A 23,991-nucleotide genomic window follows, 5' to 3' on the forward strand; every position below is an offset into this window, starting at 1 on the left:
CAGAGGGCAGCACAGACCTCAGCCTTGACCCTCTGTATGGGTGGACAGTCAGCATATATGTGTGTGTGTGTGTGTGTGTGTGTGTGTGTGTGTTTCATGACTAATGGTTGTGCAGATAGTCAGCTGATGTATGTCTGCTAAAGGAAACAGTCAAGAACAGTCAGTCCACCCAAAAATAAAAACAGGAATCATTTAATGAATGATCGCTGACTTCCTGCTCAAAATTTATCATCATTTCCTTTTTTTTCTTTTTAATCTCTATTTCATGACAAACTGCTGCCACAGGGCACCAACACAGCCAGAAGAGTCTCCCTGGGGGGTGGGGGGGGTGGGGGGGGGGGGGGGGTGGGGGGGGCCGAGAGTTGAAGGTGAAGCGAAGATAAAGTATGAGGTGAAGAAGAGTCAAAAGTCCTTCTGGGAGTCATAACTCACGTCAGATCTGAAGAAACAGACGTGAAACACATATCGATGACATTCAGTGTGACTTACACTTCCTGAGGATCATTATTATTATCTCTGACGTCCATCACCAGTAAACCACCAGTAAACCACCAGTAAACCTCCATGAACCCACTTAGAAACCAGAGAAAAACCTGCCTGAGAATCATCATATGTTGAAGTTTTGTTCAGTGATCAGTGATAGTTGTCTGAACATCACGTTACACTGCAGACAAGAGCCGCTAACAGCTGATTCACACGACTTTTAACGGAGACTATTTAACAAAAACTTGACGTTTGTTACTTGAACGCATCTTGAGAGTCGTTAGTTGACTTTTCTCCTGAAGTCTTTATGTCCACAATCTTGTAGCTTTGAGCCGGATGTCGTCTAATACAGAGAGTTTCATGTTGATCCAAGATTTGAAGTCAGTCAGTCAGTCAAAAACATCATCTATAAGAACAAGAATCAGACTAATTCCTTCCACTCAATCTCTGACGTCCATCACCAGTAAACCACCAGTAAACCACCAGTAAACCTCCATAAATCCACTTAGAAACCAGCAGAACTTGTCTGAGAATACACTGCAGACAGAGAACAGCAGCACATCTGATGCTTTTATTTTCTGTCTATATGTTGCTGTCAGCGTGTTTCCACCCCGCAGTGTTCACTATTGATCACACCTATCAGCTGAGCCTAAGGGACAACACACTTGTGGACTTGTGTTTAAACAGCAGCAGAGATTCAAAGGTTGCGGGTTCGAGTCCCAACAGACAGACCGGCTCCTCTGACTGACTCGTCCTTCATCACAAACGTGTTTCCATCAGAATTAAAATTAAATATCCGCCTGACTGTGACACGTTCACTGTCATCACGTGGAAACATGCGCTACAAGACCAGACTTAAAGGACGAGTTCACAATTTTCACAATGTTTTTCTTGCTGTAATCATTCCTCCTGTTCACACTGACCATTAGAAGATCCCTTCATAATGACCTTACAATGCAAAAAATGTATTCCAAAGTTTATCTGAAGCTAATATGAAGCTTCAGCGTCCAAATGAGTTAAATCAAGTAAACACAGCACAAAAGTAAGGAAATATGTGTTTGGTAGATTATTTCTTTGTTGTAACAAAGCTTCTTGGCAATAAGTCTTTAACCGTTGGGAAGCCTGTTTATTTCCCTTTTAAATGGTGCCATGTTTGTAAGGAACATGTATTTGTGGGATGAGCAGCAGAGCTGAGTATGCGGGTTACTCCCATGAAAAATTTGCCAAATCTCTGATTTGGGAAATAAACAGGCTTTCCAACAGTTTAAGACTTATTGCAAAGAAGCATTGTTACAACAAAGAAATAATCTACCAAACACATATTTCCTTACTTTTTGTGTTTTTATGTTTAGACATCTTTCAACGTTACAGTCTTTTTAGTGCCAAAGTTCCTCTTTTTGTTACTATACTTCCACCTGCAGCTCAACAGGGAAACACTGTCCGAGGAAACACAAAGAGGGAATTTGATGCTTAAAAAGACTGTAAATGTGTCAGATATCCACTTGATATGACTAACTCAGACTGCTGAAGCTGAATAGAAGCTTCACACAGACTTTTAAATGCAGATTTGTATCAATAACAAAACTGTTCTGGATCATTAACATTAATTATGACGTTCACCCTCAGACCCTGAAACTAATTTATACAAACAGAAACATGTCTGTGCAGCGTCGGCCCGCGGTTGAACCTGACCTCTGACCCCTGCTGTAATCCATCTCAGTATGTTACCGTACTGATGTTTAAGAAAAATATAAAACATCACCGGTCTTCATACTGCAGGAACAGATTCTTCTGTTTAATCAATCAGACGAAGCGTGTCGGTCCTGCTGTTCTTCACTGACTGGAAATGTATGAATTTTGTGTTAAAATAAGAAATAAAATGAAAAAAAGTCTCATTCAGTGACACAATATATGAATGACACTGTCTCATTTAATCAGCTGAGGACTGACGGGCTGTTTTTCTGTTTAAATGCATAAATTAATTAATTCAAAACCAGATTATTCGTCTCTTTACAGATAAATCTGAATCTTCAGTGAAACTGCAACTGAAAAAAAAACAGTGAAGTTCAAGTAGAGAATGAAGACAACTTGTCCTCTGCGGAGGGATCGAGGCATTTAAAAGATGAACTCACACACACACACACACACACACACACACACACACACACACACACACACAGCATCTGTGTTGTGTTTACACACTGTGACTGTCTCTGGTCAGACGGGAACACAGAGTGTCTCAGACAGCGGACGTGGAATTTTACTGGGAATCTGCAGGAATGATAAGTGGACGGTTTGATGTAGAAACATCTCTCGACAGGCTGCTCGACGTCACAGCGGCTGCAGTTTCCCACAGAGCTGCACGCTGAGCTGATTAATGATTTAGACTTTTTTTATTCCCAGAGTTTCAACTCGTTTCAAGGAAATAAGATCCTCGTGTTAACGGATGTCTCATTAAAGCAGCACTTCAGTGATTTAATGTTACAACTAGAGAGAGATTCAAAAGCAGAACGATGAAGCTCTGAGCAGCAGAGAAACATCCTGATCTTTAGTCTCTTGTTTGGGTCAAACTCCTACATTTCCCATAATGCAACTGGGCAGCGTCTTTCATTAAAGCCTGATTAACAGTTTTCTGTTCATGTGAAAGTTGATTGATGTTGATGTTCAGTCAAGGATTATATTTTCTGCTTTCTGCTTGTTGCATTTTGGAAAAAAAAAAACTTTCTTTGTAAGATCGAGATGTTCAGATGATCGATCTCATGTCTGAGAGCTGGAGCCAGGAAGTGGTTATAGCTTAGCTTAGACTGGAAGCAGGAGGAAACAATTAGCCAAAAGTTCAAAACACACATGCAAAACACCTCGAAGTGTGTGATCAGACAGAACGGAGAGACGCAAGAAGATACAAACTCATCCGTATGATAAAAATGTTTTAAAGGACCAGTGTGCAGGATTCCCCCCCCCCCCTCCCAAGCATGTAGGAGAACCTACAGCGGAAACATGAGACCCTCTCTGGAGCTGGTGTTTGGTTTGTCTGCTCTGGGCTCCTGTAGAAACATGGCGGGCTCCGTGGAAGAGGATGTATGTATGTTTTATATTATTATATTTTTATGTCTGGACAGTGTGTCGCTCCTCCTTCCTGTAAATCACTGACAGTCATATTTCTCAGTCTGAGGACGGTCGTGTGTCTCTATAAGACCCATCGGAGTAGATGATTGATGAGGCCGAGCCGCTCTGATAAAGAACAACTTTAGTGGCTCCAAAGTCCCATCAGCCACCTCTCTCTCTCTCTCTCTCTAACGTCTCGTCTCACAGTTTAAAGCGATAGCGTCTCCGCCGGTCCGTGATGATTGATTATCTGATTATCACAGTCCAGAGGCTGCTGTCAGCGTCGGGAGGGAGACTGGAGCTAAATCCCAAACTCTGTCAGGATATGTTTGTGAAATTAGAGGAAGGAAAAGATTATTATTAGATAACTTGAGCTAAAATTAGAAGACTATACTGTTAAATAACTTCAAACAAGCTGCTCGGCGGCGTAACTCTGATCCAAACAGCCGACGACGGCGTCAGTCGTGTCTGTCAGTATGGCGGCCGCAGTCATAACTGAAGGTCACATGACGCACGCTGGCCCGAAAGTACACCCTAAACATCACTGGGTTAAAGCTTCACCCAGTTTGGGTCAATGGGTCAGATTCTTCTGTCCCAGTCAGGTCTGTTTCCCTCTGAAAGCTTTTTCATTTATTTAACATTCAGGACATGTACACGACGGACTTCACTGTTCACTTTTACATCCCATAATAATAAACAGCAGGTTGCATAAGTCTGCCTGCAGGCGGAGGACAGTCACATGGAGAAGTCTGAGAGTGAAACCATGAGGACACCAGTATAACACCAGTATAACTTTATGTAAAGCTGAACACTCCATCAATAAATCCTGATGTCAATAACTAATAAAAATGATACTTTATTGATCCTGAAGGGACGTTTAAGAGAAAACCGTCTCCTCCGAGTGAAGTCACAGTTACCCACGCTGCATCTGTCCTTCATTAAGTAAAAAACTGTTGACTCAGCATCGTTTGTGAGAGAAAACAGCTGTTCACAGAAATGTAATATTATCTTTGCCCCAAAGAGGAATGTGGGGCTGTTGGGTAAACGCCGCTGGCTGCTCGCCACATTAAACTGCAGCTGCAGCTCACACAACGCGACGCCACATTCAGACGACAGAGGGGGACGTTAATGTCTAAACTTCTGAAGGTCTGGTTGTCACAAAAAATCTTTATCCTCAGAGGGAGAAACTACCCGATGACTTTAACAACATCAAAGACACCTGAAGCTGTGTGTCGTTTATCATTAAAGAGGAAATATTCTGCACATTTCCAGCTCTATATTTATATTCTGGGGCTCTACTGGAATATCTTTGCATGATTTCCAGTTAAAAACTCCTTATTTATCTTCTACTGGTCCTTTATGCAGCCCCTCAGTTCAGCCTCTGTCTGAAACAGGCTGTTTTAGCTCCTGTCTCTTTAAGGCCCCGCCCTCCTGATGAGCCTACTCTGTTCTGATTGGTCAGCTTTCAGGAAGTTTCCTCCAGCTCTGGAGGCTACGTAAACAAACTATAGTAGCAGGATTTCACTTCTTTTTCTCCTTCTTTACTCCAAATGTCAACTTCTCAAATCCATCCGTACAAGTTGGAGCTGAACAACACATGGAAACACCTTAGCAACCACCTTAGCAACCAAGGCCACTGAATGGGAGTTTATGGGCATGTGTGACGAGCCGACATCAGCCCGTCGGTAAGTTAGAAAAAAACGTCACAAACAAATCTTTCAGAGCAGGTTGAAGTCCTGAGTTTTGACTTGCAGGCAGCGTTTCTACACACTCAAGTTTTGTAACTTTGACCATGTTTAACATCCGACATCATAACAGGATATAAATAACAGAAAACCACAAAGAGCAGAATATGTCTCCTTTAAAAGTAATATTATGGGATGTTAATGGTTGCAGAAGTAACCAGTGGCTCATTTTCTCACTGAAAATATCAGTTTTACCTACAATATGCAGCTGAGACAGTAAAGCGTTACTGTGGTTTTTATGGTTGTATTTCAGCAACTTCAGGTTCAGGTCAAGAAAAACATGATGTCATGGTGAAGAAGTCTGGTTTAACCACTGGAGGAAGTTTATAGAAAACAAAAAAAAAGTTTAGAAAGAAAAGAAAACAGATGATGAACTCTGGTCTGTTTCCAAATCAAACATTTTGTACATCCATTAATTCTCCTAAAAAAACCTTTCACTGCACTGTAGTAATGAAATCAGAACACAGTTTCCCACAAGATCACACCGACACCGCCGCAGGTCAAAGGTCACCAGCAGTCATGTGGGATAGATGGGATTTTACGACCTGTGAGCGTCATCAGACAACTCAGGATGGTTGTATGATGACAGAGCTGGTAGAATAAAGTTTTAAAACACTCAGCAACACTACAACACTGAAACTTTGTCAATAACTTCACTCAAATACTCTATAAAAGTTTTATAATTTCAAGCTAATTCAACCTAAAATGTCTTTTTTGTAGTTTGAAGAAAACACGAGTGATGGAAACATGATGTGTCTTTACATGTTAAAAGAAGTCACAGTTGTTTCTTTTCATAACAATAAAAACAATGCGAACCATGATGAAGGTCAGTGTTGAAATCAGTCCCGACTTCCTGCACTGGTATGAGAATAAGGTCTCGCAGGACTCTGATGAGCAACAGCAGCAGCTACAGCTGGAAGTTCTTCTGTGTAAAATGAAAAACTGACTCTTCAAATAAAGAAAATACAAATTTAATCTTAAATAGATTTACAATCTCAAACATCTACCTGAACAGTTCAATAAATGAACAGATGTAAATCCACCAAACAAAGACGAGGGTTTATAAGTGGGCGCAGTTCTAGACACGACTCATGCTAGCTAACAGGCTAGCTTTGCCTTTACAGCCCCGCAAACTCAACCTGCGAGCACCCAGGATACAACACAGCCTTAAAACAAGCTGCAAATACACAACATAACCAGCCTCGGTGTGTTTAATCTTTATTTAAATCGCATTATGTTGATTATATGAGCCGGGAAGCAGGGAGAAGCATGGCTGAGCTAACGTTAGCATTAGCGCCTGGATAGTTAGCATTTAGCAGCGATGCCCCACGATGAGAGATAAAACAGAAGTTCATGACAACAAAATGATAAACAAAACATGCAAACAACACAAACACACAGCTGTATGGATTACTGTGGTGTTCAGGTTTATTTTCATGTGAATTAAATGAAAGTTGTCGTTTTATTGTCAGAGTGTTCAGAGGATATGTAGCTTGTGAAAAGTGGGTCCAGTATTTACTTTGGTGACTTTTAGCGCTCACGTTCACGTCTCCCGTTGGCGTGAACAGACTCAGGACCTGCCGCTGGTCTCCTAAAGGGGCGGGGCAGTGGCGAAACCCATGTGACACAGATACAGGAAATGCCTCTTGGTGCGCCGTCTCCTTTCTGAACCGTCTCTGGCGATATTTAGTCAACTTAACGTTTAGTGGCATTTACGTAAAATTACCGTAAAATTTGAATGAATGAAACAACGACTGTAGGTAAACGACTGACACAATTATTACTGTCGATAGGTTCAATATATCAATATATATATTCATTAAGTATAACTCATGGATGTATAATAAGAGCTGGATCGGGTGCCGCCGCTCAGCCCTGCAGCCAATTTTTCCCGGTGGTCACTCGCAGTATTGCAGCGAAAAATCCTCCTGCGGCCCAAAAAGCATTTGTGAGTCGGACACGATGGTGTGTTCAGGGTCATAAAGCCTGTCAGGTCTCAGGAAGGGAGTGTCTGTTCTTTTCCGTCATGACTCGGTTTTATTGCAGCTAATGATCACTGCAGTAAAACTTTAACTGGTCAAGGTCAGGTGTGTGTGTTTGTGTGTGTGTGTGTGTGTGTGTGGTTGTCATGGAGATAAACTGTGGGATTAGAAAGGCATCTCAGTGTCTAAAATGTAAATATAAAGGCAGGAAGTTACAGACAGATGGCGTCGATATAAGTTGTTTTATTAAAAAACAAGTTCTAACACATTTATTTATTTTATAGATTTTGTCCGACTGTCTTCCTGTTTGCTCGGAGATTTAACGTACTTTCACCCTGATGTTTACTGTAGTTTAATAAACCTTTAAAGGTGTTATATAATTGGTTTATGCTGCTTTTTATTTCTAACATTTATAACTGCAGGTCCGACAACTTGCTGCAGTTTAGTTTGAGCTTTAGTACAAGTTCGTCAACATTTTGAGAAATACTTTAACGCTTCCTTCTGTGCAAAAGCCAAAGTATAAAACTGACGATTCACCGTTTAATGAGGCTGTTAAACAATCAGGACTCAGTTAAAAGGTTGATATTCCTACTTCCTGTCCATCACTGGAAGAATCTCTGTTAGTTTATCATGATGGAAACACTTTTATTGAATTATTTATTGTATTTGACCTTTTCTTTCGTAGGCGGTTACGTGTTTTTCTTTGAATTATGAGGGTGTTAGTGTGACAACTACATCATGTGGAGACTCTGTTCAGTCACAGCGGTTTGATGTCACCGTGTCAGATCAGACAGCCGAGAGACGCCACCCGACCAATCGTAGCTTGCCGTCTTTCACGACCTGTGTGATGTCACCAGAAGGCGGAGCTAGGAACAAGAATGTAAACAAACTATGGCGTCCGAAGCGATGTGTATGATGCTGGCTGTTTGGTTGCCATAGCGCCAAAAACTTCCTCTGCGTGGAAGAGCGCTCTGTTTTATGGAAGTCGTCGTTCTCGGCGAGAGAAGCTAAATAAAATTCTGTCTCTCGTCTTTTTTGTCGGGACGTCGTGAGGCAGCGCAGACGTCATCTGATGCTCTTCATCTGTCAGCTGGTGTCACGTCGTCTGAACCTGGAATAATATGCTAAGCTAAGCTAACCGTCTGCTGGCTGTAGCTTCGTATTTAGCATCATCTACATGAGACATGAGAGAGGAATCAATCTGAACTCTCTGCAAGAAAGTGAGTATTTCCCCAAAATGTGAGATTATTCCTTTAAACAACAACTCTTCAGTTACTCAAAAAGCTGCAGAGTCCTTTATTTAAAGAAAAAATGTCTAAATTCTCTGATTCCAGCTGCTTAAATGTGAATATTTTCTGGTTTCTTCGTGACAGTAAACTGAATAAATAAACAACCAAACAACTTATCAATTAATCAGTAATTAAAATATTAATTAGTTGCAGCTCTGATCTTCTATCAGGATTATCTGAGTTTGTACAGTTTGATGTAATAAAACTCATTTATGGCTTTTTTGTTTTCTCTTAAATCTGAAGGAAATGAGAAGCGACTTTTTATCAAAGAGAAGATTTAGAGAAGTTGATCAAACCAGAACAAAAAACAACAACGTCAGATGAAGGACGACTATGAGTCTGTTTTATAATTTAAAAAACGGAGATTAAACCTGTTTGACTTGTTGAAATAAAAGATATTTTAAATTGTTGGTTTTAATGTTGTTTATGTTGCATTTATATTTGTCTTTTAAAAAGATGACTCATGACTTATTGATGGACTGTTCTTTACCAGCGTGATGAAAGTGAGATTATTAATGTGTTCAGTTGTCCGACAGTAAAGGGGTCAAAGGTCAAACACGTTCCTGTTCAGGACGAGAAAAAGTTCAGTCGAAAGTTTTGTCATTTCTTTTTTTCTGTCGTTCAGCAGGAAGTTAAAATGTCCGAGTCAGCAAGTGAAACCCCCCCCCGAGTGGAGGAGGAGGAGGAGGAGGAAGAGGAGGAGGAGGAGGAGGAAGAGGAAGGTCAAAGCTAATTTCCCAAAGTTTGCATTTATGTCTTCATTCATTCATTCATTCAGTTTTCTCTGCTTATTTCATTTTGTAAATTCATCCAGCAGAGTTTCAGTGTTTCTGCAGAACAAACTGCCAGAGTGAAGAGAGAAGAGGAGGAGGAGGAAGAAGAGGAGGAGGAGAAGGAGGAGGAGGAGGAGGAGGAAGAGGAGGAGGAGGAGGAGGAGGAGGAGGAGAAAGTGAAGAAAAGACAAAAGAGAGAGTGACAGCTGGACTTTAATCTGCTTTTTTGTTTGCAGCCTTAATTTAAAAACCCTGATGGAGTCAGTGAACGCAGCGCTGCAGTCAGTGAACGCAGCGCTGCAGTCAGTGAACGCAGCACGGCGGCTGCAGTCAGAGATGTTTCTCTGCAGTCAGCTGATGTCACCTCGAACGCTCAAATATTTCACACACAAAGACGCTTCACATCTGCAGCAGAGTCACTTAAATCCAGACTGATCAGTCCGACTTCTTCTTCTTCTTCTTCTGGTGTTTCTGGGCAGCAGTGAAGCAGCCATGATGATATTTAGCTTCTCAAACTTCTTAAATCATTTGAACAGAAGATTTAAAGTAGAGCTGCAACAATCAGTCCATTAATCATTTTTTTTATAAATTAATTGTTTGGAGTCATTTTTTAAGATAAAAAATGTCAAAATTCTCTCGTTGCAGCGTCTTAAATGTGAATATTTTCTGGTTTCGGAAGGACAGGAAGCTGAATATCTTTGTGTTGTGAACTAAACGAGACATTTGAGGACGTATATATTTATATTTTGGCAGCTGACTGCTGGTTTTTGTTTCCTGTTGATCTCAGATGTTACTTCACTGAGAACAAAGTTAAAATAATCAATAACACTGATGGTTGGAAAATAAAACCTGAGCTGTAATAAAACTCAGAGCTCCAGTTATAAATAGCAGATTCATTGATCGCTTGAATGAATCAGCAATAATTTTGATAATCTATGAATCATTTAAATCATTCAAACATAAAAAAAATCAGCTTCCAGCTTCTTAAATGTGAATATTTATCACCTCAGACTTATTGTGATGAATATCTACAGCCAACGATCAATAGAGAGAAAACGATCAGCAGACTGATTGATAATCAGTATCTGCAGTATCAGTGTCTGACCTGAAGGTTGAGAAACACTCAGTTAATCTGTGACTTTTCTCGCTGCCTCGAAGACACTAAAGAGTCAAAGTCACCAGAAAACTCTGCAGTCAGAGATTCATAAAAGTTTTCATGACAGCAAATCAATAAAGAGTCTGTGAGTCTGCAGCTCTAATGACGTTCTGCTGATCAGCAGCAGGTCAAACTATCACATTTAAACACATCGACATGCAGCTCAGTCACTTCCATTAATACACAGCAACTATTCTGATACTCAAATCATTGTTTGCAAAGAAAAACTGACAAAAAAAATCCCAGTTTCAGCTTCTCAGCTGTGATGATTTGATACTTTTCTCTCTTTTATATCAAAATAAACTGAATATGTTTGAGTTTTTAGATGTTAGTGAGACAAAAAAAGGACATTTAAAGACTTTAGAGAAGGACATTCTCACATTTTGTGATATTTTATAGAATAATCAGCATTATTCTATAATAGAAATAATTCTTAAAATGATGACTGTGATTCTGACTGTTAGTGTTAAAACTGAGAGGAAACCAGGAGGATCAGCTGTTTCAACCCTCTGCGATATAAAACATGAAAGTTTTTAACTTTTATGCTCTTTAAAACATCTCAACTCCACAGTTCTGCAGATTCAAACTGACTTATAAAAGCTTTTTGAGCTCCGTCGTCGGTCCGTGTGTCTGTACTCACAGATGGGACTCATGGTGGCGGATCAGCGGCTCAAACTGTCAACTCAACCCGGGCTGAAGCGTCACCAGCGGCGGACACAAAGTCAGATCTTCGCCGAGAGAAGCGCAGCTCCGGCCGGCTGCAGATGAAGCGGCTCTCCGGTTCCTCCGGTCAGACTTCACTGAACCCGCAGAGACAAACAGCCCCGCAGAGCGATGCGTTCAGGGGCGGTCGGAAATGTCGCAATCACAGAGGGAGGGCGCGTGGAAAGGTCAGAGCGAGTGGTGATGCATTTAAGGAGCGTTCAGCTGAGCAGGCGATCTCAGCTTTGTCTTGTTTTTTGACTAAATAGAAGAAACATTTTTTTATCCTGAAATTATTTCATAGTGTGACATAATATAACTGTATAGTTTTATTATTATACACCTCATTTATTCATTATCATCATTATTTATGTTATTCTATTTTGTTTTATTAACATTCATCTATTTATTTGTGTAGTATTTTATCATTTTTTACTTTGTTATTTTTATTGCTTGTATTATCTTTTATTATCATAACTACTCATCTTTTATTGTTGTCTTATTCAATTAACTCTTTTTTTTTGGCTTTTTACTTATTTTGGTGAACATTAGTCTCAGAATCCATCTTATCCATCCTGAACGTTTGTCAGTCACTTGTAAAGCACTTTGAATTACATTTGACTTGTATGAAATGGTTCTATATGAATAAAATTTGATTGATTGATTGATTGATAATCATGGTGGGTGTGGCTCAATTTAGAATATGTATACAAAGTTAAAAGACAAAGAAATAGTTCAATAAATATCAGATATAAAATCAATATGTTGTATTGATACGGACACTCAGCTCAGATGAACTCCGGTGATGTAAAGTAAATATAAATAAATATTAACTGCTGGTGTTTGATCTTATAGGATCTGATGATTGCGTACGTTGTGGTCACATGTTAGACGTGTAAATGCGTTTCCATGGTTACGCAGAGGTACGTACGGACACACTTACAACCATCCGTTCAGTGGGTGAGTTACAACGTTCAGTAAATCATCTGTAGAGTTTAACACACATGGAAACAACTTAAAGAAGAACACAACGCATTAAAAACAGAATTTAACAAAACGGAGTGATCATACATGTCAACATGCTCACTGATGGTTCACCATATTTTCAGGGTAAGAACCAGTTTGTTCCTCTCATGTATCAGCAGACATTCAGTCACAATCATCAACTATCTGCTGGTTCATATTCAACTAAACTCACTAAACTGTGAATCTGTTCTGTTAGAAACATAAAGTCTCAACATGTTTATGAACATTTAAATCACAGCAGCATCTTTCACTAACCTGAACACACACAGGACTGAGGATTTAATGCTACGCTAAGCTAACCAGCTCTCAGTGTTTAACACACACACACATACACACACACACACACACACACACACAGACACACACACACACACACACACACACACACACACACACACACTGGAGATCTGGTGAAGGTCAAACTCTCACTTTCTGTTTCAATGTCAAACTGCTTCCTGTTTCTTGACTTTTAATCGCTGTTCTATAAAAAAAATGTCACTTTTCATTCAACAAGGACGTTATTAGTGTCAATATGTGTGTGTGTGTGTGTGTGTGTGTGTGTGTGTGTGTGTCTACATTCCTGTTAGCTGGGAGTCATCAGTCAGCTGGTAAACACACACACATGCACCTAACAAAAGAGCTGACACAGTATTCATTAACTCTGCTTTACACACACACACAGACACACACACACACACACACACACACACACAGACACACACAGACACACACACACACACACAGACACACACACACACACACACACAGCTGTGAGTCAGAGGTCACTGATGATCATAATTTTGAGGTCAAAGGGGAAAATAACTGACCGTTCTGCTGATTTTCTCTGTTTGTCTTCATGTTTGGATCCAAACCAACGATGAACTGATCTATTAACAAGTATTGTTGTTTGTATCAAAGCTGATAAATCTGATTAAAAACTCGTCTGCTGACATGTTCCTTCATCACGATGAACAAACACACTGTAGTTTAGTCAAATCTGGACAAAGGTTGAGTGTGTGTTGAGTTATTAACAGCAGATCTCGTTAGTTTAATATCAGGAGAATCTGACAACAATGAAAACAGGATCGCTGCTTTAACTGCTGATTCAGTTTGTTGCCGAGTCCTAAAATCTTCTTTATATGAGTAAAATAAATACTTTTTTCATCTTGTGCACATAGGATTTTTTTTTTTAAATGTCTTGTTTTGGGATTTTTGGTGAATCTGTAACGTAATCATCCAATGAGACGAGATTATTTCACCTGTTTCCAGTCGACTAGTGTTTCAATCTGTGTTTCTGTTTCAGTTTCTAGAAACTGAAACAGAAGATTTCACCTGTTTGACATGTTTCTACTGTTTCTACTGAATAAACGACTGAATGTAATGAATCAAACACACTAACCCAAGATTACAAAAATCATTTTAATTAATTAAATATTTGTGGGTTTTTTTCACCGTTGCTGATCTGTTGTTGCTTCACGGTTATGTGACTGTTCTGTAAAACGTTATGTTAGTTTTATTACGAAGCAGCTTCTGTATTTAACTCACCCTCACTTCACTGGATACCTCCAGCTGCAGCTAACGAGACGCGATGCCACATTCAGAAGGAACGTTAATATCCAAACTTCTGAAGGTCTGGTTGTCTGGTTGGTTTATCGTCAGAGGGAGAAACTATCTGATGACTTTAACAACATCAAAGACACCAAGACGCTGATCCGACACCTGAAGCTGTGCCTTCTTGTTTAACCAGTTTATCAGTCACCTACTTTCAAAGTCTTTCATTAAAGAGGAAATATTCTGCATATTCCAAACAAGAAGTGCAGGATGTTGCCTTTCACTCTCTGGAAACATGCCCGTCTATCTCAGACACAAGCTAACGCTAGCTTACTGAGAACACTGATCACTGCACACTCCTAATCAAGTAACGTTAAAGGACACATATTCTGCACATTTCCAGCTCTATATTTATATTCTGGGGCTCTACTGGAATATCTTTACATGATTTCCAGTTTAAAAACTCTTCATTTATCTTCTACTGGTCCTTTATGCAGCCCCTCAGTTCAGCCTCTGTCTGAAACAGGCCGTTTTAGTTCCTGTCTCTTTAAGGCCCCGCCTCCTGATGAGCCCACTCTGTTCTGATTGGTCAGCTTCAGGAAGCTTCCTCCGGCTCCGGAGGCTACGTAAACAAACTATAGTAGCAGGATTTCACTTCTTTTTCTCCTTCTTTACTCCAAATATAAAGACATACGTACATGTCGGAGCGTCAGTTCGAGCAGGAAGTCGAAGTAACTTTACAAACGAAGCATCAGAGCAGGTTTAACCCTGACTCTTGACTTGCAGGCAGCATTTCTTTATGTGTTCACCTCAAGTTTTTGGAACTTTGACCATGTTTAACATCTGTAAATCAGTAAATATTAACTCCTTACATCCAATGGATCTGCCCGTGTTGCGTTCAAGGCTCCACGTTTATAATATAGTGTATAAATGTGCTGCAGATTCAGAGTTTTGTTGCTTGTTTGTGTTTGAGTGAGAAAAGTATTGAGGACATGTGAAGGCTGTAGTCACTGAACGCTTTCTGTGTGAAAACAAATGTGTCACAGTTTGATGCTTAATTGTTGCTGTTGTGTCGACTGTGTGAAGAGTTTTATAACATGTGGACTCAGTATTGATCCCTGCAGGTAAATGTTGTGCAGTTTAATAAACTTCCAGTATATATTTATTTTAGGGTTCTTGAATTCAGACTATTCAGAATCTATATTCATGTTTCAGTATTTCAAAAAGCTCATTTCTGATCTAAAAATACAAGAGAAGTGAAAAACTTCAAAGATCAAATTGATGCTAAAAGGAAAACGTGAATTTTCTACCTGAAGTTAAGAACCTTAAAATAAATATATACTGGAAATAAAGCTTTTGAAATAACTTGAAAGTCAGAAAGATGGTTTTCAAAGTCAAATATTTCAGTTCAATATGTTCTGTGGTATTTAAGTTTCAGTATTACGTAGTAATTTCCCCTTTTTTACAGAACTTTCGTACGTCTGAATTTGTAAATTTGTACTTTTACACTTAAATTCCCTGAAATATTTCATTCGTCTGTGTTGTTGTTGAACGTTCGGGGGGGAAACTTGTGAGTTTCAGTTGTGAAACTGTCGTGATGAACATGTGAAGACAAAGTCGAGCAGCTGAGTCAGCAGATGTAATAACTGAGGGTGTGTGTGGTTTTATCGGGTCAGTGAGTCACAAAAACAGAAGTCTGTACAGTCTGACTGAGGCTTTTTTATTTCTCTGCCGTCAGCAGTTCATCAAAGTTTCTTTTTAGAAGACGTTCAGAGAAAGAATCGAAACATAAAACACAACGTTTGAGCCACGTTAGCAGCGTCACTTTAAAGATTTAAAGAGCTAAAAGTTCCTCCTGACGCTTCGAGTTTAGAGAAACAACTCAGTTAATAAAGATCCAATCAGTGAAATATGAAATATGATGGTTTACACAGGTCTCCATCTTTTAATATCAGTATGAACAGGAGGAAAACCTCTTTTCACCAACTGTAATAAATCAATAAATGAATGAATGAAGCTGATTTGATGGTAAATATGAGCTTTATATACAGTGATCTCATCATAGTATGGACTGGATACGTCTCTGAGCAGCTTCGTGCGTCGTCCTCCTGGTGGTCAGAGACTTTATGAATAAACTGTCGGTTTGATGAACGGCTGACAAAGAAAAATGTGTAAATAATTCTGTTGGTTCTTCTTTCAAACAGCTCTGATAAAAACTGTTTACTCTGCTGTTACTCAATCCGCACACTTCTCTCATTCTCTCACATGTCGAGTGTGTTTGTATTTAACACACACACACACACACACACACACACACATTCCTCTATATGAGTTCATCAGTGTTCAAACATGAATATTGTCCACTGAGTGTGAGTTTAAAACTGACGTAAATGATTAAAACTAATTTAAAAAGCTTTAAAAACCTTTCAAATGTGCTGATAAACCATTAAAACATTATTATAATAATCTGTTAAATAAACTTGATTCTGAAGTCAACCCCTGAATTTGCACTTAAATGCACAACATGTGATTTCAGCCGCTAGGCGTCTCAATCAAAACAATAACAACAGACGGAGTGTGATGACGGTGTGAAGCAGCAAGGGATCATGGGAGTTGTTGTTAAATAACCAGCTTCAGCGGGATAGGATTACTCCAGTGTTCATCATTCAGGATGTTTTTACCCGCAGAGGTCTCCTCCTCTCCAGAACAAACAGACCCGGAGATTACAGGTAAAAACACTGAATAAAACTGTTTCACCTAAAAAAATCAATGTTTCTCCGACGATGTTTGGTGACCACCGGACTTCCTGGAGGGGCTGTTAGCCGAGCTGCTGCTAACGTTTGTCCAGTTTATTTCTCTGATAACTTAAGATCCAGACGTCCAATGACTAAAATCCTTCTTCCGGCTAAAAGATATAGTTAAAAACCACCTAAATTTATCATGAAAATGTGGCTTAAAACTGAATAAAAGTCCATTTATAACAGTTTGTGTGGAACAACCACAACGCCGATGTATTATCTTGTATGTGTGTAAGTTACTCTTTGGTAGACGCCATTGTAGCGGACAAACACAGCGCCGCCGTATGCATCTGGTGCGTGTTTACTCTTTGGTAGAGGAGGTATGACGCCATCGACAGGCGACCAAATGAAACGGTCCGTTACTTTGATTAAATTACAGATTTCTCTGGGTTTCAAAATACACAACTCAACAACATATATAACACAGGTCTAGTTGTTTCTAGACATTTAATGTGGAATAATTACAGATTATAGCTTTAAATTGAAAATAAAGGTTCTCTTAAAATACAAATGAAACACCCCAAATTAATTTTACTCCAAATCTGAGTAAACTGATTAAATAACTGAATAAAATATTTCAGAGCCTTAACAGACACTAAAATCCCTTCACCTCAATAACATCTTAAACTCATCGTTAATGGATTCATCAAATATTTAAAATTAACGTTCAACTTAAGTAATATTAATGTTAAAAACCCAATTTGTTAAATAAGGGCTTTTTAAAAATGCTTTTAAGGGAGTTTCACTTTTTAAATGAACAGACAAATGAAGTTTTCAAACTGAATACTGATTGAAATGAAGGTGTTTATTGTCCACTCAGGGGACCCTTACTGACCAGAGAAAACCGCTACAGTAGAAACAGAGTTTAAAACTGACAAAGTTTAGTTCTTACATTTAAACTTAAAAACTTAAAAACTTTTAAAGTTGTCCTCTATGATACAACTGAAAACAGTTTATTGATCTAATCTCAGATATTCGACATGTTCAGACGCTGTTTTCATAGACTTGTTGTTTTACTGACTAGCTCTGTGTGAGAGCAGCTTTCTGGACGTCTGCATGTATGAGATCAGACTGGATGTGAGTCTTATCGTTCCTGAAACAGGAAGCAGAGTCTGACTACATCATTAACGCCATGATTACTTCCACCCAGAATGCACCGGGGTTCACTTTTGGCACGACTTCCCAGTTAAGAGAAAATCCAGGTTTGGACGCGAACGACTCTTAATGAGAGTTCAGACAGTATTGATGACCTGAACTCAACTCTGACTGTATCAATCTGTCACCACTCACACACACACACACACACACACACACACACACTCACTCACACACACTCTCACACACACACACACTCACACACACACACTCTGACACAAACTCACTCACACACGCACACACACACACACACACACTCTGACACACACCCACTCACTCACACACACACTCACTCACACTCACACACACACTCTGACACACACCCACTCACTCACACACACACTCACTCACACTCACACTCACACACACACACACACTCACTCACTCACACACACACACACACACTCACACACTCAGACACTCACACGCACACACACTCACACACACACTCAGACACACACGCACACACACACACACTCACACACACACACACACTCACACACTCAGACACTCACACACACACTCACACGCACACACAGAGGAAGGTGGAAGGTGTCACTCAGCACACTCACAGCACTGAGGAAACACACACACACACAGAGCGGAGCAGACGTAATATTAGATCTTTACTGTACTGAGCAGGATGCTAACTGTAGCTTAGCACAAAGACTGGAAGCAGAGAGAAACTGTTAGCTTAGCTCCTTCAATGTGACATTAAATACACTTTTCAATAACTTCAAAGCTCGAGTACAAGTTGACGTCGAGGCCTGATGGCGTCGCTGTATGAAAGGTCAGGAGGTCACATCTGGAAACTGAGAATATATAAACAAGATTTCATGGAAATTTGACCAGAAATAATTGAAAATTTTTGTGACTTTGAACAAAGTTTGGTTGTCCCACGATTTAACAATATGAATTATTAGGAATGTATCTCTCATTTCACAGGATTTCTCAACATGTTTGTAATATTATGTAGCAATATATATATATTTTTTTGTTTCTTTTACCTCTGAGGAAGAAAACACACAGAAGGGTTTGATCCAAGCGACAACAACCACAGTTTGAAATTGAAGCCAATGCAGAAGAACCTTAAAGTGAAATACCTATGACGGCCGCTAGCTGCTCCAACTGACTCCCGTTCAAAAAGCTTCAACTTCTCTCTAGAAATACTGAGTCAATCATTGTTTTCAACGAGTCATTCTGGTCTCAATCTGTAAATTCAGACCCTCTAATTAGGGTGTTGGTGGTCATTTTGGAAATTATTGCTCTGTTACTAAGATTTGAAGACTTATAGTAGCTTTGATGCCTGCCGTGTGGGTGTTGATTGACAGCTGTGATTGACAGTTGGGTCACCTGCTGCTCTCCTCGGCTCCGGGACTCACACTGAGTCAAACTATTGTCTCAATATTTCACTAAGTTTAATGTGACTTGACTACGATACCTGCCCTGTTAGCACAATTTAGCTAAAGTAGCTAACGTTAGCCCAAGTGTGCAGCGCTTGGTGTTCCCAGTAAGCCAACGTTAGCTTGGATCCGAGGTAGCTTCAAACCGGCTCCAATAAAACTATCCAGTGACATCACACATCGCTACCTCCATCTGTTTTTAAGAATATCCACTCAGCAGTTTTACATCTTTACTGTGACTCACTTCAATCTCCTCAATTTTGCTCTCTACCAACTCCTGAGGGAAATATCTGGCTCTTTAGCTGCTAAATGCTCCACTATGTTCATCAGCTAGTCTACAGCTAACTGTGTCTGTTTGCCGTTTGTGCTGAGCAGGTAGTGTACAGTGGCTTTTTACAGCTTTTTTTTCGAAAACAGCTGCCTGCTGCAGCCCAAAACGACGCTATGAGAGCGCTGAGAGTGAACCAAAACAGTAAAGTTGCAGCCGGACAGATAAACAATCAGCTTAAACTCACTATAAAGCTTCGTAAAGCCGAGAGGAGCTGCAGAGTCTCTGATAATTCTCTGTAGGTTCATCACTACGAGCCAAACACATTACACTCTGACAGATCAGACTGTGGAGGATAGAAAATATTGATTATAGATCATTTAAAGAAAGTTGGTTCTGAAAGAGGTTGTGATCTGTAGCACAACAAGCTAGTGAAGCTGTAAACAGAACCGTGTTCCTGCACGTGCTCAGTAGCGTCTGCCTTACACAGAACTGCTCTCCAGAGACTGAAAACGTGATGCTGTTATTAGTCTTCGGAGCCATTTCTGAACAAACTAACGTGACCAAACTAGATCAGTTCATTGTTGGTTTGGATCCAAACATGAAATTTGTTGACAAGAAGAAAAATATAGAAAATCACCAGAATTAAAAACTGTATATTTTAATAAACATGTTGTGTCTCGTGAGTTAAGTCACTGCAGACCTTTTCTGTATTACCAGGATCTTTCTCTGACTTTAACCAAGTGCTGCCAGAGTCCCAATACAACCAGATAACTGTTCATGACATATAAACATATAAAATAAGTTTGGATATTTTGGTCTAAAAACTGGAATTTGTTGTTACTGAACATTCTCTCATTATATTGACAGAAAACATAATTCAGGTGGCGTTATGTTTCCTTCATAACTTACTTTCTGCTGCAGATTAGGAGAATATAAACTTAATTTTTAGGTTGTTTCTGTAGTTTGAGGTTTTGGAGGTTTGTTTGTGGACATTTAGTTTCTCCACCTGTTGAACGCTGCTGCTCAGAAAGTTATCATATACAGATTCATTCATTCATTCATTCATTCATTCAATTAATCTAAAAAAATGTTTTAGCACACAGCTGAACTGTAAACTGCTGTTTTAGAAAAAGTAAATGAAGCTGAACAGCAGCAGCGATATGTACGACGGTTAAGTGACGGCAACAATCACGTCTTTGTTCCAGAACGTACAATAAACACACAGACACACAAGTGCTAAAACTCCCAGAATCCTCCACATATTTTCATTTTTAAACAGCAGCAGATTTAATGAGAACTCTTGATATTTAACTCGAGTACAGACGGAGACACCAGACAGACCAGCAGACTTATAATAAATAAAGTAGCGCAGCTGTGAAGATCAAGTTATGATTTATGATCTGAAAGTTGCTTTAAAGACAAAATATGATCTGAAAACTGAACAGCGGAGCCAGAATCAGTTTGAGTCTGTTAACACCTTCATGTGTGTTCAGCTGAACACGGACCGGCTGTCACGCCGTCACTGACACACACACACACACATTTACACACATTACGTAACTTCAAGGTTTCAATCAGGAGACGATGCATTCAGTTACCGATCCCTGCAGGTTTCTCTCATCCTTCACCTGAAAACACCTCTAAAACTGAATGACTGTAGATTTGTGTCTTCACAACATGTGTAGTACATGTTAACACACACACACACACACACACACTCTGATTTAAGTTCTTACCTTTTTCGTCTTTTTTTGCAGAATAAAATAATAATCCAGGACTTCTCTTCAGGACTTTAACATCTCTCCAACCATGCAGTGTTTGTGTGTGTGCGTGCACGTTAGAGTGTGTGCACGTGTATAGGTGTGTGTGTGTGTCAGCAGGTCCAGGTCAGCTGCTGGTTTGCCGGTTGTTTTGTACTCCACAGTGAGTTTCAGTCTTTGATGCTGTTAGTTTCTACTGAACTCTGTTGTCATTCACTCCTGTCCTGATGTTCCTGCAGATGTTTCTACTGTCCTCAGCTCGGCTCGACTCAGACGTTCTACTGTTCTCCTCCCTGATGTTCTGTGTGACTCTACTTGGTTTCTGTCCTCGTTGAGCTCTCTGGGAGTTCTGCTGGTTGTTTCCTGTTTGTTTTATTTTCTTGCTGCAGCAGGAAATGGTCATCTTTTCCTCTTCCTCCCTCCCACCTCCCCTCCCCAGTCGACCCCCAACACACACACACACACACACACACACACACACACAACACACCACACCCTTAAGACTTAATGAATGGTCAGGTTGTTGGCACCGCAGAGACGCCCTCTGGTGTACAATACAGTTTCCTGCCTTGCTCAAAGGCACTGCGGGTTCACATCTGTCAGCCTGTCTGTAGATGGTGTGTATATATATATATATATATATATAAATATATATATATATTCAGAGGAGGAGGGTGGATGGAGGCTTTAACCCAACAGTGGACTTTGCACTGGAGACGCTGTTCGTTTCCTGTTTCCAACCGCGAGTCAGTCAGTTTTTTAAAAAGCGTAACTACGATCGTCCCCTCACCTTAACCCCGTGGGTATTACTGTTGTCATGACGATGAAGGTGGCCTAACTTTAAGGAAGTAGTAACTTTAACCCACCACTTTTCTCTAACTTTAACTAAGTGATCATTTTAACTCAAACCATCATCTTTCCCTTAAACTTAACCAGACCTGAACCACAGCGACGTCACATCATAAAACATCATTATTGTTTAACAGTGATGTGTTTAAAGGTTTTATAAAGCACAGACAGATGATGTCGTCCTGCTGATTACTGTCGATAGTGGCGCCAGATTAGAAAACGCTTCTGTGTCCTTCTGGAGTCACATGATCAAACCACAGATCTGGAGTTTCATTTGGAGGACTTGTTTTCAATTTAAGGACTAGTGCCCAGTTTATTTAGCCTCAAGTGTTTCCACAGCAAGGAGTGAGAAAGGCTGACGTCTATTTAGCTTTGCAGCGTCATGGCCTCGTAACTTGACCTGATGATGGAGAGCACATCACAGTACGAACCAACTGGATTCAGCTGATACTGAGTGACAAAACACCCAAATATGAACTGCTTTTCACCAAAAGTCTCAAAATCAAGACACACACTGTCGCTCAATAAGCCAGATACCAGGAGGCTCTGTGGCGCAATGGACAGCGTGTTGGACTTCTAGTTAACAAGAGGAGGCATTCAAAGGTTGTGGGTTCGAGTCCCACCAGAGTCGATCTTTACATCCTGCAGAGGAAAATCCCTTAAAAATACTCACAATAAGTATGACGGTGTGTCACAGTTATCATACATGTTTAAATCACGTACCTGGAGCTTCGTGTGGAGGACTTGTTGGGTTAACATGTTCTCCATAGCTGTGGTAGATTGCGAGCCAGATCTCATGTTTATGCTGACAATGTCAAAATTTGTTCAGAAAAGCGACGAGGACCTTGTAGTGAATGACTTGTGCAGGCACTTGTCAATAAACGCATGTCTGCACATGCAGCATGCAACATAGAGCCCAAAGAGCACAACCCAGACGACCCAAGCTCCATATGATGTGGTCCAGAGTAGGCCTGGAGGAGGTGGTGGGAAATAGAGGCCATCTCTGCCCAACACAGAGAGTGAGACTAAGATGACTAAGCCTTTGGTTGACATCTATGGTGGCAACTAGCAGAAGGCTGCCCTGAATGTCCTCCAGCTGTACACCAACTGGCCACACACACATGGCGTCTCCATACAGGCATCCAGTCAGTGGCATCATTGCAACATGTGGCCTGATGAACCGCACCACATTAAAGGCCATGTACAATCAAGCCCTGACATAAATGGACCATATGGACGATCTAGAATAAAAGTTGGTGGAGCCACTGGTGTGTCAGATTGAACAGGTCCTGCTCTTTGACATAACCAAAGGCTGCCACAGGACATATTGCCAGAGAACCTGTTCAATGCCACAGCAATCACCAGTCTGTTGGAGAACAGAGTGATGTTGGTGCCCTTTCTCAACCACCCAAATGTTATTGGAATTCTGACAGTGGTCCAGGAAACTATGCACTATTTGAATGCCACATTAAGGGCTAGCTTTGACAGCAACAAAGGGCGGGGGAGATATGATCCATCATGGAAGTCCTTCCAGTGTGAGCTGGCACTGGAGGAATTCCTTTAAGGCCACTGTCTCTCCCCTGAAGATGCACATGTCACAGTTAGTTTGGGCACTTCAGCCAGCACCAGCAGCAGTGTGACCGGAAACCGGGGTTGTTTGGGTTTGACTCCCCCATAGCTCTGTCACATCTGGTGTGTCTCCTCCACCACTGACAAACTGGACATGAGAGGAGACACAAAGCCTCTGTATTCAGAGAATCTTCACACTATAAAACATGATGAGACCTTCATCATCCATGATTGGAATGGAGATGATCAAGAGTCCTGCTGGGGGATGTGTACCGCAGGAGCTCTGACATCCCAATAACAAAGCTGAAACACACCAGCTGTCCTCACTGAGTGCGGTGGTTCCCTGCCATCAAGTTCTGGGATGGCAGAACCCC

The 23,991-nt window shown here is 40.4% G+C and overlaps 1 protein-coding gene and 1 non-coding gene across 2 annotated transcripts in view; one reads left to right on the forward strand and one right to left on the reverse strand.

Annotated features, from left to right (window-relative positions):
- LOC122983597 (tumor necrosis factor alpha-induced protein 2-like) overlaps positions 1 to 11,382 on the reverse strand; it is a 54,042-nt gene extending 42,660 nt beyond the window's left edge. Inside the window, exon 1 of the mRNA XM_044353516.1 lies at positions 11,174 to 11,382. The gene's annotated coding sequence lies outside the window, so the exon portion shown is untranslated. The remainder of the gene's footprint in view (positions 1 to 11,173) is intronic.
- An 11,208-nt stretch (positions 11,383 to 22,590) lies between these two features.
- Positions 22,591 to 22,679, forward strand: trnar-ucu. Its single transcript is given in 2 exon segments — positions 22,591 to 22,627; positions 22,644 to 22,679. It is a non-coding gene; the product is annotated as a tRNA-Arg (tRNA).
- The last annotated feature ends 1,312 nt before the right edge of the window (positions 22,680 to 23,991 follow it).

This window comes from Thunnus albacares, chromosome 6 (genome assembly GCF_914725855.1).
Source record: "Thunnus albacares chromosome 6, fThuAlb1.1, whole genome shotgun sequence".
NCBI classification, from domain to species: domain Eukaryota; kingdom Metazoa; phylum Chordata; class Actinopteri; order Scombriformes; family Scombridae; genus Thunnus; species Thunnus albacares.